At 50.1% G+C, this 13,497-nt stretch overlaps 1 protein-coding gene across 2 annotated transcripts in view; it reads right to left on the minus strand.

The window, feature by feature from the left end:
* CSE1L (chromosome segregation 1 like) overlaps positions 1 to 13,497 on the minus strand; it is a 1,325,092-nt gene that overhangs the window by 1,160,393 nt on the left and 151,202 nt on the right. The window lies entirely within an intron of this gene.

Consider the following 13,497-nt stretch of genomic DNA (forward strand, 5'->3'; position numbering starts at 1 on the left):
CATTAGTCAACTGCCAGTCAGACACAAAGCCTTGCGGAACTTAAGTTGCAATCGCAAAAGAAATTCGGCAGCGGGGAAGGCAGGGAGGGAGCGATATGGAATACGTCGTCGGACCATCCCATCAAAAGAACGTTACCAGGTAAGAAAGTAACTTGTTCTTCGAGGGGATTGGGTCCTCCGACGTATTCCATATCTATGACAGACTCCCAAAGCAGTACCAGAGCAAGGAGGGAAAGAATTTAGAATCAAAATTTAGATTTGCCAATCAAATAGCAGAGCAAAGGACCGCCTTGCCAAAGGCCAGATCCTGTCCTCGGATGGAATCGAGGGAATAGTGACGTACAAATGTATGTACTGAAGCCCAGGTGGCTGCATCACAGATGTTGCGAATAGGAACACCCCTCTGCAGGGCAGTAGATGCAGCCATACCCCTGGTAGAATGGGCCCGCAAGCCAGCCGGTGGGTCCTTACCCGCCAAGCGGTAACACTCCGAGATGGCCAAAATAATCCAGCGGGACAGTCTGTTTCGTCACAGCTTGCCCCAAACGCTTTCCAGCGTAACCAATAAAGAGTTGATCGTCCACTCTAACCCGGGACATGCGTGAAACATAAAAGCTTAAAGCTCTCCTAGGATCAAGCCTATGGAGCCTCTCCTCTTCCTTACCAGGATGCGGAGGAGGATAGAATGCCGGAAGAACAGGCTTCTGGGCCAAATGAAATTCCGTCCGAACTCTAAGGACAACCCTGTACATGTGAAATACAGTGAAGGGTGGTTTAACTGAAAGTGCCTGTAACTCACTCTGCGAGCGGAATTAACCGCAACTAAAAACACAGTTTTCAGAGTTAACAGCCTCAAAGAGCAAGAATGTAAAGGCTCAAACGGAGCACCCATAAGAAACTTAAGAACAAGGTTTAAATCCCAACCGGGCACCAGGAAAGGTGACAGAGGGAACACATTAGTGAGCCCTTTCAGAAACTGTGCAATTAAAGGGATTTTAAAGAAAGAACACTCTTCAGACGAGCGCTTAAAGATGGACAGCCCCGCCAGGTAACCTTTAATGGTACCCACTTGCAAGCCCCTGTGGGCCAAAGAAAGTAAAAAGGACAGAACCATGGGGATGTCACATGCAAAAGGATCCACAATCTGAAATCTGCACCAGTCGCAGAACTTACGCCAACAGCAACGGTACAGAGACTTTGTTGCTGGCCTTCGGGCCGAAAGCAACACCTCCATCACGTCTTCAGGGAGGTCCCAATCCTTATACCTCAACCTTTCAGAAGCCAAGCGTGAAGGTTGAGGGATCTGACCTCTGGATGGAGAACCTGACCCCCCTCCCGTGAGAGCAGATCGTCTCGGTAGGGAAGACGACGTGGAGGGCCGATGGACAAGTCGAGAAGGTCCGGGTACCACATCCTCCGAGCCCACGCCGGAGCGATGAGGATCATCCGGGAACAGAACCTAAGTAACCTCCGCAGCACTTGCGGGACGACAGGGACTGGAGGAAACGCGTACAGCAGCGGGAATGACCACTCCACCACGAACGCATCTCCTAAGGCTCCTTTTGGAGGAAATTCCCGCGAGCAAAACCTTTCGCACTTCCGGTTGACACTGGAGGCGAAGAGATCCACTTGAGGGGTCCCCCAAAGGGCGAAGATCTCCAGGAGAATCTCCTGAGCCAACTCTCACTCGTGAGAGATCGTGCTCTGCCTGCTCAGAGCGTCCGCCGTTACGTTTTCGTCTCCGGCCAGATGAACTGCCGAGATCGAAACTTCCTGCTGGATGGGCCAGAACTCGAGCTGCATCGCCTCCCTGCACAGAGGAAGTGACCCTGCCCCCCCTTTTTGTTGAGGTAGTGCATGGCCACTGTGTTGTCCGTCAGGACCAGGACAATCTTTCCTCGAACAGTCGACAGAAAAGCCTTCAGGGCTAGCCTGACGGCCCTCAGCTCCAACAGATTGATATGGAGTCTGGACTCCGACGGAGACCAACGACCGCTGACTGTCAGCCCGTTGGCATGAGCTCCCCATCCCGTGAGGGATGCATCCGTCACGATCGTCACCTCCGGCCAGGGAAGCCAAAATGGAGCCCCCTTCATCAAGTTGCCTTCGACGGCCCACCACAGAAGGTCCCGGGCGACCGAGGGCGGCACCTGAACCGGGTCCGAGATCCTGCCGGAGGACTGCGACCATTGCATCTTGAGTGCCCACTGCAAAGATCTCATCCACAGGCAAGCCTCTGGCACCAGAAGAATGCAGGATGCCATGAGGCCGAGCAACCTCAAGAACGCTAACGCTGGGAGCGTCTGGGCATGCTGAAACTTGTGCACCATCTGCTGAATGTGAAGAGCCCTCACCTGGGGAGGAAAACACTGCCCCAGGGAAGTGTCGAGCACAGCTCCGATGTACTGGAGCCGCTGTGTTGGCGTCAAATGGGACTTCTTTAAATTGAGGGAGAAGCCCAGCCTTTGAAGGGAGTTGTAGGTGACGATCAGATCCAGGACCTGCTCGGGAGAGCTCCCCCTGATCAACCAATCGTCCAGGTAGGGGTAGACGTGAATTCCCCCTTGCCTGAGATGCGCTGCCACCACCACCATGAGCTTGGTGAAAACCCTCGGGGCGGAGGTCAATCCGAACGGCAGGACCCGAAACTGAAAGTGCGAGTCGCCAATCGCGAACCTCAGGTACTTCTTGTGCTTGGGATGGCTCGGCACATGGAAGTAAGCATCCTTGAGGTCGAGAGACACCAACCAGTCCTGAAGCTGAAGGGCCTGGAGGACTTGAGAGAGAGCAACCATCTTGAACTTTTCCTTCCTTAGAAGTTTGTTCAAACCACGCAAGTCCATGATGGGTCTCAATCCCCCGTCTTTCTTCGAAATCAAAAAATAAGGGGAATACCATCCCTTGTTCCTCTCCGCTACAGGCACCAGTTCTATGGCGCCTTTCTCCAGCAGGGCTTGAATTTCCTGCGCAAGGAGCGGATCCGGACTCTGCAAAGAGAGGTTCCCCAGTGGATTGTCGCGAGGCCTGTGCCGAAAGGGAACACAGTAGCCGTGGGCTATGATCTCCAGAACCCACACATCTGAAGTAATGGCACGCCACTCTACAAGATGCTGCGCCAGCCTTCCCCCAACCGGCGAACCATGGGGCATGGCCTCATGACTGAGTAGTAGCGGCTGCGGCGTTACCGGAGGGCAAAGAGGCAACTGCCCGAGCAGCCTTGGCGCCACGGGTACCCTATCGTCCACCTCTGGTACCCCTGCGCTGGCCTCTGACTGCCAGCTCCTCCCGCTTTACTGAAGGACGAGTAATAGCGAAAGGAACCACCCCTCCATTGCTGTCCCCTAGGACGAAAAGGCAGAGGTTGGCGAACTGCAGCACCCAACTACTTCGCTGCAGCTTTTGAGGTCTGCAACCTCTCAAGGCTCTCGTCAGCCTTGCTGCCAAAAAGGTGTTCACCGTCAAAGGGCATGTTTAGGAGCCGGGACTGCACATCAGGAGCAAACCCCGACTTCCGCAACCACGCAAACCTGCGTATCACGGTGCTCGCTGCCATGGACCTGCTGACACATTCTGCCAAGTCCAAACCCGACTGAACGGACTCACACATGGCATCATTACCATCCTGGACCATAGCAAGGAAACCATCCCGTTCGTCCCCTTCGGGAATATGGTCAGCCGCTAACGCAACAGTTCCACAGAGTGTGTGTGAAACGAGACAAGTCACAAATGGAGTTGGCCGCCTGAAGCGCCATACCACCAGAAGAAAATACTTTCTTCGCCCAGCCATCAAAACGTTTGTCGTCCCTATCAGGAGGGATGGTAGGGTACGACGCCTGCTTTGCCGGGGCCGTGGCTGCCTACACCACCAAACTCTCCGGAGTGGAGTGCCTGGTCAAGTAGCAGGGGTCGCTACTGGCTGGACGGTATTTTCGCGACAAGGACCTGCCCACCGCCAGGAGACTCTCCGGAGCAGTCCAAGCCGCCAGCACCCTTCTCTTTAAAGCCATATGGAACGGCAGTACCGGGTCAGTTGGGGGACCAACATCAAGGATGTCTGAGAGATCATCCTGCACAAACTCCCCTGGGGGAGCAGACCATCCCAAGTACTCAGAAGCCCTAGCCATAAGGCGTCGGTACAAGGAATCGGCATAAGAGCCAGGCTCAGGCCTACAAAACTCCACCTCCGGAGAGGTGTCCAGTCCACTGGCATCATGCAGTGACTGCCTCAAATCGTCAAACTGACTATGGCCCGAGACAATTTCATCTGGAACCCGACTTGGAACCAGGCCATCAGAATCCTCATCCGCCTCTGAAATATATTCCAGGTGGCGAAAAGAAGGCACCCGAGAGTGCTTGCTCTTAACCAGAGCCTTCCTAGGGGGTTCCCCCGTGCCACGGGGTACCTCTGACACCCCGGCCTCGAAAGGCGTTGAGTGAATCGGAGCCGAGAGAACAGGCATCGGCGCCGAGAGGATCGGCGTCGAGTAAATCGGCGTCGACGTCAGATGCAGCGCCAACATCAGGATTGTGGGCCTTCCGGAGAGGATCAAGGGCCAGTCTATGGACCTTTATTTGGAGAAGTGTATTAAAGAAGAGCTGAAACCAAGGGGGCATGACTGTGTTCTTCGCAATTGAGAGGGCGCACAGAGTCCTGAGAAGCCCGCCCAGCTTCTCCCAACAACCAAGTAAGGTACATGCTCATGTTCCCGGCAAAGTTGATGGTGGGGGCAGGGGTGGGAGCAGAGGTTGTGGGTGTTCCAGAGCCCGCGCAAAGTCTGGGACTGAATAGAAAGCAAGGGACTGCCGGTCACAGCCCCGATGGGGAGGAAGGCAGAATGGCAACGTAACAATGGAAGCTCGGGGGGGGGGGGGGGGGTGGTTGGGGGAGAGTGAGATCTGTAGTGGGTAGGGAGGTGAGGGATGAACTGCTGCTGCAGGAGCTAGACGAGTTCGGGATTCAGGTGGCGATGGATGGGACGACTTTCCCCTCAAAGGAGCAGAGCTTGGAAACCCGGGAGAGGGGAAGGAATACCAGGAGACCGTACAAATGTGAAGGTGACAGAGCACGGAGGAGTGACATCTGGGGAGAGGGGTAGGGATATGCTCCGCTGTCATGAATTGTAGGTGATGTCAGGGGTAATGAGGTATGGGTGGGTTGTCCTAAGGTGGAGAGAAAGAGAAGAGCGGGAGTTTGGTTTTTTAGAGGGGGTTCAGTTCTTAAGGGCGACAGATACTTCACAAGGAAGGGGGTGTACTGGGGGGGCGGGGAATCCACTGACGGGCCCATAGGTCAGTGCTCACCCTCTAGTACCTGTAAGACAAGATACCTGCACCATGTGAGGAATGGGGGTGCAGGATTCACTTACTACAATACGACTCAATAAGGAGGACTCAGTAATTTAGCAAAGGGAAGTCCGTTTAATGACAAGTACATCAAACAGGGAAACAATTGGGAATCAGCATCGTTACAGGGGCATAAATGGGGTGGGGAGGTCAGGGAGAAGAGTTGGGGGTTATGTTGGGTATCAGAGGAAAGGTCGGAGTGGGTTTATTCAACAGTTAGAACGGGTTGGGGCCAGGGTTGGAATCGCTGGTGTGAATTGTTGAAAGACAGGAATGGAGCATAAGGACGGAATTCAGTGCATTTCCTGGAATGTGAATGCAATGAACGATACATTGAAAAGTGTGGTATTTCAATACCACGCGGGTAAAACCTGATGTAGTGTTGCTTCAAGAGACCCACCAGTTGTATAATGGGAGAGGGCAGTACAGATGTGTGGCCCACGCTGGGTTCACGAGACGCTCTAAAGGGGTGGGAATCCTCAAGAAATCGCTGCCTTTTCAGGTCACTGGGACATTTCAGGGGCGGTTGGGGGTTGCGGGGGGTGGGGGGGCAAGATGTGGAAGTGGAGGGACTCCTGCGGGCAGAGGCGATCTCCTTCATAAATGCATACTCCTCACCTAAGTTACTGCATAAGACCCTTGAAGAGATCAAGAGGAGGATGAAAGGGGTACAGCACGGTCTTGTGGTGGTGGCAGGAGACGTCAACAAAGTGATCACACCACCACGCACGAGGTGGGTGTGTGGGCACTACGCCGACGTCCTTCTTGGGCACAATGGAGTTAGCAGATCTCTGGAGAGAGGGCAATACCCCAAACATAAATGTCTCGCATAAATCCTTTGAGGATAGACTGTTTTCGCTTCGCAGACCAAAGTAGGAAGATTTGGACGAGTGGGCCATTTGTCCCGGGATATCACGAATCATGCACCATTGCAGTGGTCAATCAAGGCTGGGAACTATATAGCAAGGGGCAGTGAAGACTGGGGTTCAACCAGGTGCAGGAAGAGGAGGTGAAGAGGGAGTTGGAGGAAATGGAGCAGTACTTCAGTGTTAATAAAGACTCAGTAAAGTCGAAAAAAGTGCTTTGGGAAGCGTATAAGGCAGTATTACCAGGGAGAGCTATAGCAGTAGTGATGGCTAAACAGAAGGGGAGAGATTGATGGGAGACAGGCTAGGGTGCTGAATTTAGAAAACCAGATGAGGCAGTCGCACTCACTCAGAGGAGGTGGGAAGGTAACTTCAGAGGGTGCAGGAAGAGGTTAAAATCAGGTCCCTTGAACAGGGGAAGGTAAACTGATGGTACAAGGGAGCATGCATATACGAATGGGATGACAAGACCAGGAAGCTATACGCATGGTTGGCGCTGAGTGAGTAAATTAATAGTTTGAAATTGAGAAGGGGATGGGGGGTCTGGCAGACTGGTGAGAGGACAAGTGAGTCGGGAGAAATCATGGAAGCTTTCATCGGGTACTACCACCAGCTGTACGCCACGCAGCTTTCTAGAGGGGAGGAGGAAGTGGGGGGACAGGGGGGGATTTTCCAGATTGGTTGGATCTGGCCCGCTTGTCGGGGGAGCAGAGAATGACCCTGGCGGGGATCTGCACTTCGAAGAGATGCAGGAGGTGATGGTACAATTGGGAAGGGGTAAGGTGGCTGGGTCAAATGGTTCCCCACTGGAACTTTGGCTGAATGAAACTGAAGGAAGACCTCTCCGGGCAGCTGTGGGAAATAATTCAGGAAAGTAAGGAATAGATGAGCTCCTGTAAGATCTCAGAGACGTCACAATAGTAGTAATACATAAGGAGGGGAAGCCAAAAGGAGTGATGTGGTTCATAAAGACCAATATCCCTAATAAATACAGAGACGAAAATCCTAGCCAAGGTATTGCCGAACCGGGTGGGTAAGAGCATAGCGAATATAGCGAGGGGAGACAAATGCAGATTCATCCCGAATAGGTCTACTAAATTGAACATTAGGTGTCACTGCTTTGTCTTAGAGGGAGCAAAGAGGCTGCAACATCCAGTGAACAAATAAGGGGGTTCTGGGAGTTTCTCTACTACCGGCCTATATCCCGGGTAAGAGTCTCAACCAGAGTCTTTAGCTCCAGTGTTAGATAAACTCCCAGAACCCCCTGGTTTGTGCATAATAAGTAGCTTTGGGTTTTCAACCCAAGTTATGAGGGTAATCCAGACATGGAACCCTTGCTCACTGTTCTTAGAGAGGCACAGCTCCACCTCACTGACGAGGCACAACCAGGCCGAAACACGCCTCTGGGGTTACTGTTGGTACTTGTGTTCAAAAGAGAATTGCCAGGTATTTCGGTGCCGACTGCCCTTGGCCAGGACATAGACTTATATGTAGTGGAAATGTCTCTGCTGTGAAAGGATGGTGAGCTAAAGACTCTGGTTGAGACTCTAACCCGGGATATAAGCCGATAGTAGAGAAACTCCCAGAACCCCCTTGTTTGTGCAACGCCCGGTGAAGATTTTGCTGTTGAGAGGGTGTACCCGATTGCAGTGATAGAGGATGGGCTTTGGGGAAAGCTTTATAAAGTGGATTAAAGTATTGCATAACAGGTTGACTGCCCAGGTATGGATGAACAACATTACCTCTGACAGAATTACATTGCAGCGAGGCAATAGGTGGGGGTGCCCCTTCCCCCCCCCCATGCTGTTCGCTCTGGCCCCGAGCCGTTGGCAGAGAGAATCAGGAGGGACCTGGGTTTGTCTGGGATCATGTGGCCAGGGGGTAGGGAAGAACTGATTTTGGTGTAGGGGGGATACCCACAGCTGAAAATGAAAGTGAACTAGTTTAGGTACCTGGGGGTTTTCGTCCAGAAAGACGAGAGACGATTCACAGGATTGAACCTCAGCCTGGTGATAAGGCGATTTGAACAAGATGTCAGACAGTGGACGACCCTCCCGATCTCTTTGATGGGGCGGGAGGCAGTCTACAACTTAGTACAACATGCCCCAATGGGGATACCAGCAAGGGAGTTTGATAGGGTTAGCCAAATCTTGAGGGAGTTCCTCTGGGAGAGGAAAACACCTAGAGTCTAACTGGAGCCACTGTACAACTCCCACTGGGAGAGGGGGGCTAGGCCTCCCGGATTTTAGATTGTACTATTGGGAAATGCAACCAGCCATAGCAAATGGGTGGGCGTATCGGGCAGGTAGAACATTTTGGTGGATACAGAGTTGGGGTTGATGGGCAGGAATGGATTGGAGGAGGTCCTGTACGGGTGGCCGCAGCAGCCAGAGCGCCTGCCACTCACAGCAGAGGTGGGCAAGGTTTGAGCTCAGGCGCACAGGTACCTGGGACAGGGGAGGAAGCGAACACTGGCAGCTAGGATTTAGGAGAACAGGTGCATCGAGGGGATTCCACACCTGAGGTGGGGCATGGAGTGGAAGACCAAAGGGAAACAGCTGATCAGGGACTTGGTGACTACCAAAGGGGTTTGGCCCTTTCAGGAGTTAAGGGAAAAGTGGGGTCTGCCCAGGCATGACCATTACAAATACCTGCAGCTAAGGTACGTCCTGGCGCCACACAAATAGAGCAGCCCATCTCTCACAGGTCTCCCCACGCGAACTGTACATATTGGATGGAGAGATTAAGGGGAAGAAGATCTCAACCCTCTATAAGGCCTTGACTTTTAACTCAACCACATGTCCGGACATGTTGAAGGGGAGATGGGCAAAACTCTTGGGAGATATAGGAGAATGAGTGGGGCGAGGACCTGCAATACCCCAGGGAGGTGGTCATCACAGACCGATTGAGGACATACAATTTAAGTACCTGCACAGATCTACTACTCCAGAGACAAGCTGAAAAGAATGGGCAAAAGGGAGGACGACGCTTGTCCCAAATGCAAGATCCAAGAGGGGCCTTTTATCCACATGGTGTGGCATTGCCCGAAGTTGCAGAGGTATTGGTAGGGAATCCGTTGGGGAAAAAGAAGGGGTCAGAGAGGGCGATATACTGGGAGCGCAAAAGGGACGTTGCTGGGGATTTGGGAAAAGGAGGAAATGGATATGACCAGGAATTCATGAGCATAGCATGTGTAGTGGCAAAACGGACGACAGCGAAAAATGGATGAGCCCGGATGCCCCAACAATCGGTGCATGGAAGATGGGGATGGATGTAATAAAAGATGGGATAAGATAGTCTACAAACACAGGGGATGTCCACAGAAATATGAAAACATTTGGAGACAATGGGGCAAAGGATGAATCTGTTGGAGAGGGAGGGTGAGAGGGGGGGGGTGACAGCCCAGGACCAAGAATGTGGACGATGTATTTATGTGGCACTCCAGGCTGTGACCTTGCTATACCCTTTCTTATGCGAAACTTAATTAAAAGTTGTTTTAAAAAAAAATAAAAAAAAGGACCGCCACATACACTATTACCTCAGAGGGAACCGCCCCCCCCAGCCACCTCACGGAACACAATGCAGGCAGAAATCAGATGGTCACTGCAATCAAATGGGCATGGTCGTCCCTCATGGTGGAAACAAAGAAGCTCGTCCTGGGAGTCCCCTCGTGGTGGGGAGCTCCAAATACAGGGAGGGGTCTGCCTCTTTCACAAATCAAGGGTCTGTGGAGTGCCAAGTCCAAACTTGGGACAGCAACCAAAAACAGAGTACTCAAGCAAGGTGTTGGGAAATATTTTCTTTTTGCAGCTTTCCCCCCCCCCCCTCAGACTTCCATGGGACAACCTATCCTTTTGCTATTGTTTGCCGATTACGTGACTTTTTGGAGGCAAGGAAAGCACTCCGCTTTACTGGTCTTGCTTTTTGCTCACTATTATAGGGCAGATGATCAGCCCCCAAGACAAGCAGTACTGTCAGACTGTCTACCTTCATACATTTCTTATATTTATAAAGCTGGACACATCACCTTAATGTGAAGAACGTTACAATACTTCCAAAAGAAAATGTTATGATATGCAAGGCCTCAGCTGCTGGAAAGGACGGGGAGCAGGATTCACATGGGCGGGGTCCTCCTGGTACCGTTAATAACAGAGTGGGGGAGCTCACGGCAGAAGCGGTAGTGCCGGTATGGCACAACGATAACTAACATAAAAGAGCCGTTCGGCTTGAGGAACCAAGAAAACATGAGGATGTAATCCTGCCTTGTGAACAAGGAGTCCTGCGGGCAAAGTCAAGATTTCTGCAAAGTATTCCGTGGTCCTGCACCTCATTACATGATACAATGTGTCTTGGATGGGCTGGCAGCAACAAATATTTTTCTACCTTGTTTTTTGACAAACTCCAGCATTTTTGCATTTTACCACCTAATGCCATAAAGGGTACAATATACTCTAAAATGGCTGTGCCCAGGCCTCCAGATAAGCGTTGGAACAAGTCTTTTTACGCATTACAATACTGTAAGTACATCTTTATTGTTTCCCTGCGTAATGATACGCACCAGTTTAGAACAGAGGGCAGTGTAAATGTCAGGTTACTAGACAGAAACCAGAACGCTTCTTTTGATTTTTATCTACATGGATGTAGTTGCAGGCCATAGAGAAAAGCCTATCCAACTCAGATCGAAAACGGAGTTACAATTAAGAATTCTCTTTTGTGACAAATTCTGCTTTTTTCAGAGAAAGCAAACCAGCATTGCACAGAAGCATTTTTCAGAGTTCCAGTGCGGTGTTAATTTAAGATGCATCTATATGGTGTGTTTATACACATTGTGTAGGAGAAGGTTTTCCACAAATGTAATGAATAGTTTGAAACCAGGCATCTTTGCAGAACAACTTTTTTGTTTCTAATAGGTCCTACGCGTTTGGTCATGTTTTGTTGCCTTTTGCATACGTTTTACACTTTTGCAGAGGCAAATACCTTTTACTCTTATAATTTAATTCATACTCTATAAAAATTGTGTAAAATTTTGAGTATGCAAGTTGTAGTCTAGATCCATTCAACCATAACTTGCAGGCAATGGGGTAAATTACTACAAATGGTCAGCGGCAGCATAGTCCATTCTCAAGGGTGAGTGATTTTCAGTACACCAATCACAGGAGTAACAGCCTCTGTCAAACCCTCAAGACTACAATAAAAACATTCAAAACCTGACTCTCCATTAAGTGCATGAAACCATTACATTTGCAATTGAAATATAAACTCAGCAAAACCTGTACCTGTAGTGATAATCCAGATCGGTATTTAACTTTATGTAGCGCTTCACGCATGGTTTGTCCAACTTTTAGGCACTGTGATCATTCCTCAGCCGATAGTGTACAGACATCTGTAGGTTGTAAACTGGTAAAATAGCTCAAGCACTCGCTGCTGCAATCTGTGTGGGATATGCAGGTCGCAGGTTCGAATCACTACTAGGCCAACTCAACATTTCTTTTTCAGAGTTCGAAAAGTGATTACCAACTTCGGTTTGGTTGATCAGTTTATGTAAATATGTTCTATTTTCAGCGCTTTAGCAAAAGATAAATCATTAACTCTCTCCAGCCATAATTTTAGCAATTGGCTGTTCCTGTTCTATGTGGGTGGTTCTTCCGCTGCCGTATCGGTGAGGCACATGCTGGGCATGTTCTTTGTGACAGAAATTTGGACTGCTGAGTCTTATGGTGTTCCGGTTATATGTGAGTGTAGCCTGCACTGCACTGGTGAGGCCCTTAATTTACCTCTTCACTGTGGAGGTGCTTGCACTGCTCCATCCGATACAGTTCTCCCTCTATGCAAGTGGAACTTGTACTGGTGTGACCCACAACGTACCTGCTCCAAGTGTGGTAATCTTCTAGGAGACCCAAAACGTTCCTGTTCTATGTTAAAGCATGATCACCTTTTCTATATTAGGAATGGAGTGTGAACTACTGCAGGCTATGTTACACCCGTTTATGAGAGGAGCTTCAACTGCAGAGACACATACCTGATTTGTTCTGTATTTGGGAATCTTCTACCCTTGCTTTACACCTTGCACTGATTTCCACCTGTTCTACATGATTAAAGCTTGCATTGGGGTTGCCTCGATTCGCTTGTTTGAGTGGGGGAAGCCTGCACGGTTTCTGCTCAAGTTGACCTACTCTGTGTGAGCAAAGTGTTACAAAGCTTATATTGCCGTCGTACCCTAGCTTTATATGAAAGGGAAACTCAGTGTTAGTGCTGATCTTTGAGAGTATGTTTGTGCCACTGCAACATGTGCTTTATGGGTCAATTGTGAGAAACCTGCTTTTCTTTCACAATGCAGACACCTGCTACATGGTAATGATTTCCATACAGTTTTAACTCTTTGTACACGTCAGTAGGATGTCTTATACATTTTACTCTTGCAAAGAAGAAAACTTTTTTTACTCTTGAAATCACATTTACTCTCAAAGTTGAAAAATAGGGAGTAAAATACTCCCACCTCAAAATCTTATCTGGGGCACTGGCTGTGCCACAATATTTTTGCTGGTCCTTTGGCCTTCTTCCTGCCCTCTCGGTCCACAATTGCCATATATGGAAAGCCATTTCTTGGACAAAGGATCAGCTTTCAGGTATGGACTGATGTAGGGGTGGGGTGGGTCTGCCTGGACCCAGTCTGCATCCATGCCAGTGTGCTGCTGGGAAAAATGTGGCCAGTACCTGTCCATGATTGGACAGCCCCTGCCAAGTTCAATGGTGCAGATCCTTACCAGTTGATGACCTGGTAGAGACTCCAGTCCAAATCCTGAATTAAAGGACTAGTCCTGCAGCCATTCTTTAAATCATGGAGGCAAGACCCCTACGAAAAAGTGAAGAACGTTGAAGACCCAAGGAGGACCGTTGCAGCCGACCAGCAATGCCTCCAGCCAAGTCCTGGTGAAGCCCTGTTAGTCTGCTGATCGCATGGCATTTGTCGGCGCTTCGACCCCTGGAGAGACAGACAGACAGACAGAGACACACACCTGTTGAGCATTAAACGTGTCCTTGGATCACCCGGTGGACTGACCAACTCAATCCTGAGCCACCTGACCGCAGCCCTCAGTCCTAGGATGGTTTATAGTGATATTTTCGAAAGGCATATTTTCGAATGCCATTTTCTCCACGCAATTTTGCCAGAAAAAAAAAAGTATTTTTAGAATTTTTTATTTTATTTTTTAAATGGGGGGGTTCCAGCCCCCCACCCCCCAAAACCCGGGTTTTTTTCACTTTTTTTTTTTACTAACGAAGCAAACAA

The sequence above is a fragment of the Ambystoma mexicanum genome, chromosome 3p (assembly GCF_040938575.1).
Source record: "Ambystoma mexicanum isolate Mex_15411 chromosome 3p, UKY_AmexF1_1, whole genome shotgun sequence".
Lineage (NCBI taxonomy): Eukaryota > Metazoa > Chordata > Amphibia > Caudata > Ambystomatidae > Ambystoma > Ambystoma mexicanum.